At 36.4% G+C, this 9,645-nt stretch overlaps 1 pseudogene; it reads left to right on the top strand.

Annotated features, from left to right (window-relative positions):
* Positions 1-9,645, top strand: part of LOC114046969 — a 71,785-nt pseudogene that overhangs the window by 835 nt on the left and 61,305 nt on the right.

The following is a 9,645-nucleotide window of genomic DNA, read 5'->3' as shown; positions in this document are numbered from 1 at the left end:
AGAAAATGGAAAAGATCTGCAAAGATTCGGTAATAGAACTTTTTCCACTCTAAAGCACAATAAAAACCACCACATTTGGGCTTTAACATCACATTTCCTGTCTGTGCTTGTTAACGGCGGTAGAAATGCCCTTAAAGAGAACAAACAAATGCAAATTGGGGAGATCTATACTGGAAACAAGAAAATTATGAGGGCATAGAGGGATTGAGTTATAAGATGTTTGAAGGAGGGGATGATAACAAAGATGTGGGGAAAAGTCTTGGATTTTATTGTGGAAAAAAAATGATGGTGGAAATAACTACCAGCTTAAATATCTACTTCCCCATCTATATTACTTTTCAATGAGAAATGATAAAATGGATCTTTTTTGATAAACCTGGAAATGCCTATGTATTTAGAATGAACTGAGCAGAACCAGAACAACATACATATATTATAAAGAAAAAAACTTCAAAAGATGGCAGAGGTATTTAATGTAATGACCAAACCTCTATTCCAAACAGCTTTATTCTTTAATGAAAATCATTTATTCATCAAGTGAATGAATCAAGGACATCCCCATTGACAGGATTAGTAATGAATAGACAATTTAAGACTATTTTTAAAAAATCTGAACTTTGGCAACATGAATTAAAATGAACCGTTACATTTACATAGTATAACAGAAGATTGTTCATGAAACTGTAAATCTCTATCATGTACAAATTTCCTTTCTTTAAAATATATAATATAGCCATCGTAATTTTCAAAGCTGCCCTACTTGTCTGTTAATCTTTTGGGTCTTCCATCTGTTTCCTATGCATTTAAAAAAAATGCTTCAATGACTTTTTTTCGTTTCCCTATTCTAACTCTTCCTTCAACTTCAACCCCCAATTAGAAAAAAAAAGAAAAACCAAGATCTTCTAGCAAATATGAATAGTCAAGCAAAACAAAATTGTATATTTACTGCATCCAAAAATGTGTGCCTTATTCTGCATCTTGGATCCATCACCTCTCTGTTAATACGTGTATATGCTTCATCATTAGTTGTTTGGAATAGAGGTTTGGTCATTACATTAAATACTTCTGAAGTCTTGAAGTTTTTTTCTTTATAATGTTATATATGTGAGTTGTTCTGATTCTGCTCAGTTCATTCTAAATACATAGGCATTTCCAGGTTTATCTAAAAAGATCCATTTTATCATTTCTTAGGACAATAAGCTCCAGTCAGGAGCTTAGACAAGGGGCCAGGGAGTTACCCTGAGGCATGTGCTTTTCATTGGAAACAGTTCAACTCCAGAACTGAAAGGGAGATTAGAGAAGGCAGGTGTTGCCCCTTTCCCTTTTTTACCTCCAGGGTTCTTCTGACATTGCAGCCTCTGACCGTGTTCAGTCCAGCATTGCCTCTCCTCTCCCCTGCATTTTATGGATTATTTTGTGGTTACTGTGTTATGAAAAATGAATATCATTAGAATTACTATTTTGTTATAAAGAATTGTATGCAGAAAAGTGTATTTTCAACAATCTCTAGTGAAAGATTAGTTTTCAGTGGTCATGGGAACCTAACACTCTATTTATTTCCCATAGTTTCAAAGTATCAACATTCGCTTTTTTTTTTTTTAAACTATGGTGCTATTTTCTAGGAATGTTACTCCCACAAAAGTTGAGAATTAACTCTATCTGGCATTTAAGAGTGTAGTTTTTCTTGAATGATGAAGTCAGAAACTAGATTGTAGGAAGTCAAAGACTCTCCCCTATCCTTAAAAAAGCCTTTCTTTGGTGCTACCGTCCTCTCAAGCTGTGGTCCTTTAACTCTCCTTTTCACTGTTAAAAGTCCTTGAAAGAGTAGTTCATATCTGTCACCTCTGCTTCCTCATTGCCACTCATTTCTTAACCCTTTGCAATCTAGCTTCTGAGCTAACCGCTCTACTGAAATTCCTCTCTGAAAGATTACCAATGAACTCTTTGCTAGATCTGATAGCCTGTTCTCAGTCTTCATCCTACTTGCCTTTGTTTTTGTTGACCATTTCCCTCCATTGATATTTTTTCTTCTCTTGGCTTCTCTTACACTGCCCTTTCCTGATTCTTCTTCTATCTTGGTCTCTTCTCCTGGTTCATCAGCTACCCATCTTCTAAGCATAAATATCCCACAAGATGTTATAGTTTCTATTTTGTTTTCTACATACTTTCTCCCATAGTGATTTCATCTTTTCTTATAGCTTCAGTTATTACCTGTCTAAATACATTCATACACTCATATATATGTACATATATGCACACAGAATAAATACATAAATATATTGTGCATATAAGGTGGTACCCCTTTCTGATTTGGGCAATCTTAACTGATTAAAAGGGGAAAAACTAAAGACAGTTGTGAGATAAATGTTGAGAAAGCAACCCAGAGAGAAAAAAATATTAACTCAGGGCAAATGTGGCTAAAGTATACTGTTTCCTAGCATCTAATTTATGTAGCGGTGTATGGGGTATTTAAGCACAACCAGCACTTTTGCATTGAGGGTTTGCTGAGCTCTTTTCAGGGCTGCCCATTCACCTTTGGTGTCTACCTGACACCTAACTCTCACCTGTGGCTCCAAGAAGCTGTAACATGTGGCCACACCCCTATAAAACCATCTTGGCAGATGACTGAGCCAGGTAACTGATAGGCCTCAAACCTGTGAGTGAGGTAGGGGGATATCTACCCCAAGTATGTGAAGACTTCCCACAGTGGAAACCAGACATTGAAGATTCCAGGGTCATTCACTTCATCCTAGGCTACTACTAGTCCTCCTGATTTTGTCTTGCCATTGGACTTCAATGACTCTGGAAGAGAGAATAAAGCTGAAGACTTTGTGCAACTCTGCCTCACTTAAATCCAATTTACTTGAAAGTTAAGACATCATCCTGTGATATCATTGGTCCTCTTTGAAAAGGAAGGACAACAGAATGACAATTTATGTATGACTGTTAAAGACTTTAATGTTGATAGCTGGGAAATTGTGATGTGTATAACTGTTTGGTGACTGAGACACACAAAGATGTTGCTATTTGTATCTTAGCCAGAAGAAGTGTGATTTTTGGTTTTTCACCTTGAGATAGAGATGAGTCATTTCACGTAAGAGTCTACTTTCAAGCAATAGGATTGGTCAAAACCAGACTTTTTTTTTAAATACCAAATATGTGTGTGTATTTGTATGTGTATATGTATATATACACATATTTTTACAATTACATGTAAAAATAATTTTTAATATTCATTTAAAAATTTTTTGAGTTCCAAATTCTCTCCCTTCTATTCCCCCCCCTTAAGAAGGCAAGCAATTGTGGGGTGTAAAATGCCAATAACAGGGAAACTGAGGCACATTTTCTCTGGGTAAGATAACAGTTTATTAGCAGTGACATGTATATATGTTAATAAAGTGGGTCACTCTGGCAACTTCAGTAAAACCAGGGACCCAGATGGCACAGAAAAAACACATTTTTTGGAGATAAAAAAAAAAGAGGAGGTTGGGGTCATTAGGAAGCCTTATGATTAGTTGTAGCTGGGGAAAGTGGGTTGGCTTTCAGGTGTGGTGATCACTCCTCTCTCTGACAATTACAGTAGGTTAATTGTTTTAAGGGCCCCAACTACCTTTAGCAATCTTGGCAAGAAAATCAGAACTACCCAAATCAGGACCACTTGGTTAGTTGTCGCCTTGGAGAAGATCAAACCACCCCGAGTTTTACAAGAACAGGCAAGGGCTGAAAAATTATCTTGGGGGGCAGTGTGGATACAGCTGAAGTTGTTTGTTTACAGAAAACAAATGAGTCTCAGGTTAACCTGATTAGCCAGCAAATGTTGGGGGGGGAAGAAGGGGACATGAGAGCATGAGCTATAGCATCACTTTCTTTTGACCACACCTGTAAGCCAATTCAGACTGGGACAGATCAAATTTTCAATTGAGGTGAGTTCAGGCAGACACTATCAACTCTAAAAATCAATGCAGCATAAATATTAATTATGTTATAAAACCAATAAAGTGGAAATCAGAGGGGATATTAATTTTTATCTCTCACATTCTCCCTTCTGATTTACTGAGAAAACAGTTTTCTCAATGGATCACTAACTAATATGTCAATTATAAAATGGCATCCAATCTACTGCACTCTCAGGAATGACTCACCAGGATACAAAAAGATCTGAAGGCACTAAGTACTTGATTAAGGACAGTTGATTTTGAAGGCTAGCTATAATGGGGGGAGAGAGGGAGGGGGGAGAGGAAGGGGGAGAGAGAGAGAGAGAGAGATGAATTGACAGACTATTGGGAGAAGTCCCCTTCTGTAAGAAGGCCTTACAGAGAAATCGGCACATGGGAAAAGAATGAGGGGGAAGGGTGAACATTCAGTCTTTTTCTTAGTAACTCATTCTTAATGTCCATTTCATCAGCACATCATATCTTAGGTCTGACTTTTCTTTCAGTTGTCTGGTTTCTGAAAATATGTCTTGGGCTTTTTGGAATTGGCTTGTTTTCAGAGCACCTTCTCCTAGCAGACCTGCTTCTCTGGTTCAGGTCACCTGCAGAGATTCTTAGATGTTTCAGCTAAAATCTGCCAGTTATGATATGCAATGACAGTTTAGCACAGCCTCTTAAATTTCTACTTTTAATTTAATTTGTTACATATCGCTTGCTGTTTCTATCTTTATCTAAATCCTGTATCCCATAGACACTGCCAACAACAAGCTACAGGAAAAGTCTTAAAAAGAAATCCATGAGGATCTGACTTGAAAAATAAGCTCTTCTGGTTAAAGATTTAATATTTACCAATATAGACATGTAAGCTAAGGTTAAGAGTGCTTTTTTAAGTTGTCATTGACTCTACTACCATTTAACTTCTTTAGATTAGAATTAATTTATTTCATTTTTTAGTTCATATTCAAGCCCAACAAAGGGGAAAAACTTCAGTTTCATTACCTATAACTGCCCTGTGATGTGAATTAACAAATTGTTGTGTTAATATGTTTAGGAAATTCAAATAACAATTGAGCAGAACCTAATTAACCCTTTTAAACTACCTGATTTGTGCAGAGGGTAAACAGTAAAATTGTATATCTAAAATCTTGAACCCAATTTTTAGAATTTGTTATTAGAACATGCTCAAGGCTTGTATATCCCATTGGAATCATTTACATTTTATCCATCTGTCTTTCTATATCTGATCTTGTTGCTATCTCAAAAATTTCCAGTCATTTCCCATTCTAATTAATTCCCTTCTCAGAAGGATGAACAACACTCTTTGTAAATAGGTGACTTCTATGTCTAGGTGCAATGACTATACAAATGAATTTACCTAAGAGATGCTTATTTTATTCCAATTGTAACAAAAAGACCTGGGGTGAAATTTGTAAATATACTAAATAATTAATTCCAAACTGTATACAGAATACAGTATATATCAAGTGAATTGTCTGTGGTAAAATGTGCCGGTTGCGCCGTGCACTCTCCTTCTAACAGGAGCAGGCTGCCAAGGTCATACTTACCAGTCTTCGGAGCCCACCCAGATAAACATAGAGATGAGCTGATCGGGAGGTGCAAGCACACGAACTTTATTCAGAGGCCATCACAGCAAGGCCAAGCAGGAAAGCAAGAGCAAGAGAGAGCGAGATCCGACCCCTACCGCCCCTATATACCTTCCTAGCCCCTCCTCCTCAGCCCGCTTACCAGTGAACGATTGTAGGATCAGATACCGGAAGGAGGCATCTGGGGTTAGCGCTGCACAAAGGGAGAGTACGTGACACAGGAAGCTAGGCCTGGATACAGGAAGGAGATGTCTGGGGTTAGCGCTGCACCTAGGGAGAGGACTAGACAAAGGGAGCTTGTTCTCTGCCGTCCCACTCCCACCTGGCACAGCCCCCTGCCTCAGGAGCACATGCTCCAGCTACTTCCCCGTATTCTGTTCCTATCCCAGTTCACCACAACCCCACATGGCACAGCCCCCTGCCTCGGGAGTGTGAGCTCCAGTTACTTCCTAATATCTTGTCCCTGCCCCATCTTGCCACAACCCCCATGTGGCACGTAGCCAACATCAGACAATCCCTCACAGTAAAACATGGTCAGTTATAACCATGTTCAAATGAAATAGATATTACATGAACATAGACCACTGCTCGTAACTACCCTCTAAACTCTGAGGATGTATTTAAGGTAGCTCTTACGTAGTTTGCTTGCATTTCAGAGCACACTTTGTTGGCAGGTTTATTTCAGGGACCTAACTTGACCCATGACTATATAACTATTAGGAAGCATATGACAAGCCAAAGTACTCTTTAACTTAGTTGTTTAGGACATGGAAAGGACTGTAACTTCAGATTGAATAACTTAGATCTTATATACTTGCATTTTATTACAGTAACTTAGATGTGTTCCAGTATTAGTCTACAGATAATAGAATAAGTATTGTGTTTATAATTCTACTGTTCTCTTGCCATGATTATAAAATTTGACATAGAAGGAACAAGAAGGACATAACTATAGTAAAGGAAGGTGTCCCCTTAGCTCCATGTTAATTCCAGGCAAGAGTCATATAGGTAGCTTATTGTATTGACAGTATGTGCACAGCTAGGCTCAGAATTAACCAGGGAGGAAAATTTCTTGTATGAAAAACTAAGTGAAGAGGGTCTTACCTTAGCTTTCCCAGGGTCACCCATCACCTTCTCCTTTCCCTCCCCCCCAATTTCAGGGACAGATATCCATTGGGTAGTTCATAAATGTCACTCCCATTGGGCTACTGACATTATTGATCATTGGCTCAATGACATTTCCTGAGGGATCATACCTGGAATCAGACTCAGAATAATATTAAGTATAGTCCCACAAGATTTAACTTGAAGCAGCAAAGTTTCTTTACTCAGTATCAGTTCATATAAATCTTCCCAGGTTTTTCTGAAATCCTCCTGCTCATCATTTCTTATAGCACAATAGTGTTCTATTACATTCATATACCACAACTTGTTCAGCCATTCCCCAGTTGATGGGCATCACTTCAATTTCTAATTCTTTGCCACCAAAAAGCTGCTATAAATATTTTTGTACATGTGGGTCCTTTTCCCTTTTTTATGATCTCTTTGAGATACAGACCTAGTAGTGATATTGCTAGATCAAAGGGTTTGCACAATTTTATAGCTCTTTGGGCATATTTCCAAATTGTTCTCCAGAGTGGTTGGATCAGTTCACAACTCCACCAACAATGCATTAGTGTTCCAACTTTCCCACATCTTCTCCAACACCCATCATTTTCCTCTTCTGTCATATTAGCCAATCTGATAGGTGTGAGCTAGTACCTCAAAGTTGTTTTAATTTTCATTTCTCTAATCAATAGTGATTTAGAGCATTTTTGTCATATGACTATAGATAGCTTTAATTTTCTCATCTGAGAACTACCTGTTCATATCCTTTGACTATTTATCAACTGGAGAATGACTTGTATTCTTATAAATATGACTCAGTTCTCTATATATTTGAGAAATGAGGCTTTTATCAGAAACACTGGCACTAAAAATTCTTTCCCAGCTTTTTTGCTTTCCTTCTAATCTTGGTTGCTTTGACTTTGTTTGTGCAAACTCTCTTTAATTTAATGTAATCAAAATTATCTATTTTACATTTCATGATGTTCTCTATCTCTTGTTTAGTCATAAATTCTTCCCTTCTCCATAGACCTGACAGATAAATTATCCCTTGCCCTCTTAATTTGCTTATGGATCACTCTTTATGTCTAAATCACGTACCCATTTTGACCTTATCTTAGTATAGGGTGTGAGATGTTGGGCTCTGCCTAGTTTCTGCCATACTATTTTCTAGTTTTCCTAGCAGTTCTTGTCAAATAGTGAGTTCTTATCCCAGAAGCTGGAGAATTTGGGTTTATCAAACAGTAGATTACTTCATTCATTTACTACAGGTGTCTTGTGTACTTAACCTATTCCATTAATCTGCCACTCTATTTCTTAACCAGTTCCAAAAAAATTTTGATGATTGCCACTTTATAATGTAGTTTTAGATCTGGTATGGCTAGGCCACCTTCCTTTGCATTTTTTCCATTAATTCCCTTGATATTCTTGACCTTTTGTTTTTCCAGATGAATTTTGTTATTTTTTCTAGCTCTATAAAATAATTTTTGATAGTTTGATTGGTACAACACTGAATAAGCAAATTAATTTAGGTAGAATTGTCATTTTTATTATATTATTTCAGCCTACCCAGGAGCAATTAAGATTTTTTCCAGTTGTTCAGATATGACTTTATTTGTGTGAAAAAGTGTTTTGGAATTCTGTTCATATAGTTCTTGGGTTTATCTTGGCAGATAGTCTCCCAAATATTTTATATTGTCTACAGTTATTTTAAAGGGAATTTTTCTATCTCTTGCTGCTAGGCTTTGTTGGTAATACATAGAAATGCTGATGATTTATGTGTTTTTTTATATCCTGCAACTTTGCTAAAGTTGTTAATTGTTTCAAGCAGTTTTTTGGTTGATTTTCTAGGATTCTCTAATTATACCATCATATCATCTGCAAAGAATGATAGTTTTGTTTCCTCGTTGCCTATTCTAATTTCTTCAATTTATTTTTCTTCTCTTATTGCTAAAGCTAGCATTTCTAGTGCCATATTGAATAATAATGGTGATAATGGGCATCCTTGTTTCACCCTTGATCTTATTGAGAGTTCTTCTACCTTATCCCCATTACATATAATGCTTGCTGATGATTTTAGATAGATACTGCTTATCATTTTATGGAAAACTCCCTTTTATTTATTCCTATGTTCTCTAGTGTTTTAATAGGAATGGGTGCTGTATTTTGTCAAAAACTTTTACTGCATGTATTGAGATAATTACATGATTTCTGTTAGTTTTGCTATTGATATGGTCAGTTATGCCGATAGTTTTCCTAACACTGAACCAACCCTGCATTCCTGGTATGACCACCTTGTCATAGTGTAATATCCTCATGATAAGTAGCTGTCATCTCTTTGCTAATATTTTATTTGAAAATTTTGCATCAAGAATATTTACAAAAATGTAAATTGCCCAGATTAACAGAAGAGGAAGTAAAATACTTAAATAACCCATCTCAGAAAAAGAAATTGAACAAGTGAATTGATGAACTCCCTAGGAAAAAATCTCCAGAGCCAGATGGATTTACAGGTGAATTCTATCAAATATTTAAAGAACAATTAATTCCGATACCATATAGACTATTTGGGAAAACAGCTGAAGAAAGAATCTTACCAAATTCTTTCTATGATACAAATATGGTGCTGATACCTAAACCAGGAAGAGTCAAAACAGAGAAAGAAAATTATAGACAAATTTCTCTAATGAATTTAGATGCAAAAATTTTAAATAAAATATTAACAAATAGATTATAGCAAATTATTACAAGAATAATATACTATGACCAGGTAGGATTTATACCAGGAATACAGGGCTGGTTCAATATTAGGAAAACTATCAGCATAATTGCTCATATCAACAACAAAACTAAGAGAAACCACATGATCATCTCAATAGATGCAGAAAGAGCTTTTGACAAAATACAACACCCATTCCTATTAAAAACACTAGAGCGCATAGGAGTAAATGGAGTCTTTCTTAAAATAATAAGTAGAATATACCTAAAACCTTCAGCAAGCATCA

This window comes from Vombatus ursinus, unplaced genomic scaffold, assembly GCF_900497805.2.
Source record: "Vombatus ursinus unplaced genomic scaffold, bare-nosed wombat genome assembly UNPS02014786.1, whole genome shotgun sequence".
NCBI classification, from domain to species: Eukaryota; Metazoa; Chordata; class Mammalia; order Diprotodontia; family Vombatidae; genus Vombatus; species Vombatus ursinus.
Note: the sequence above shows the minus strand (reverse complement) of the source record. Positions and strands in the feature narration are given on the sequence as shown.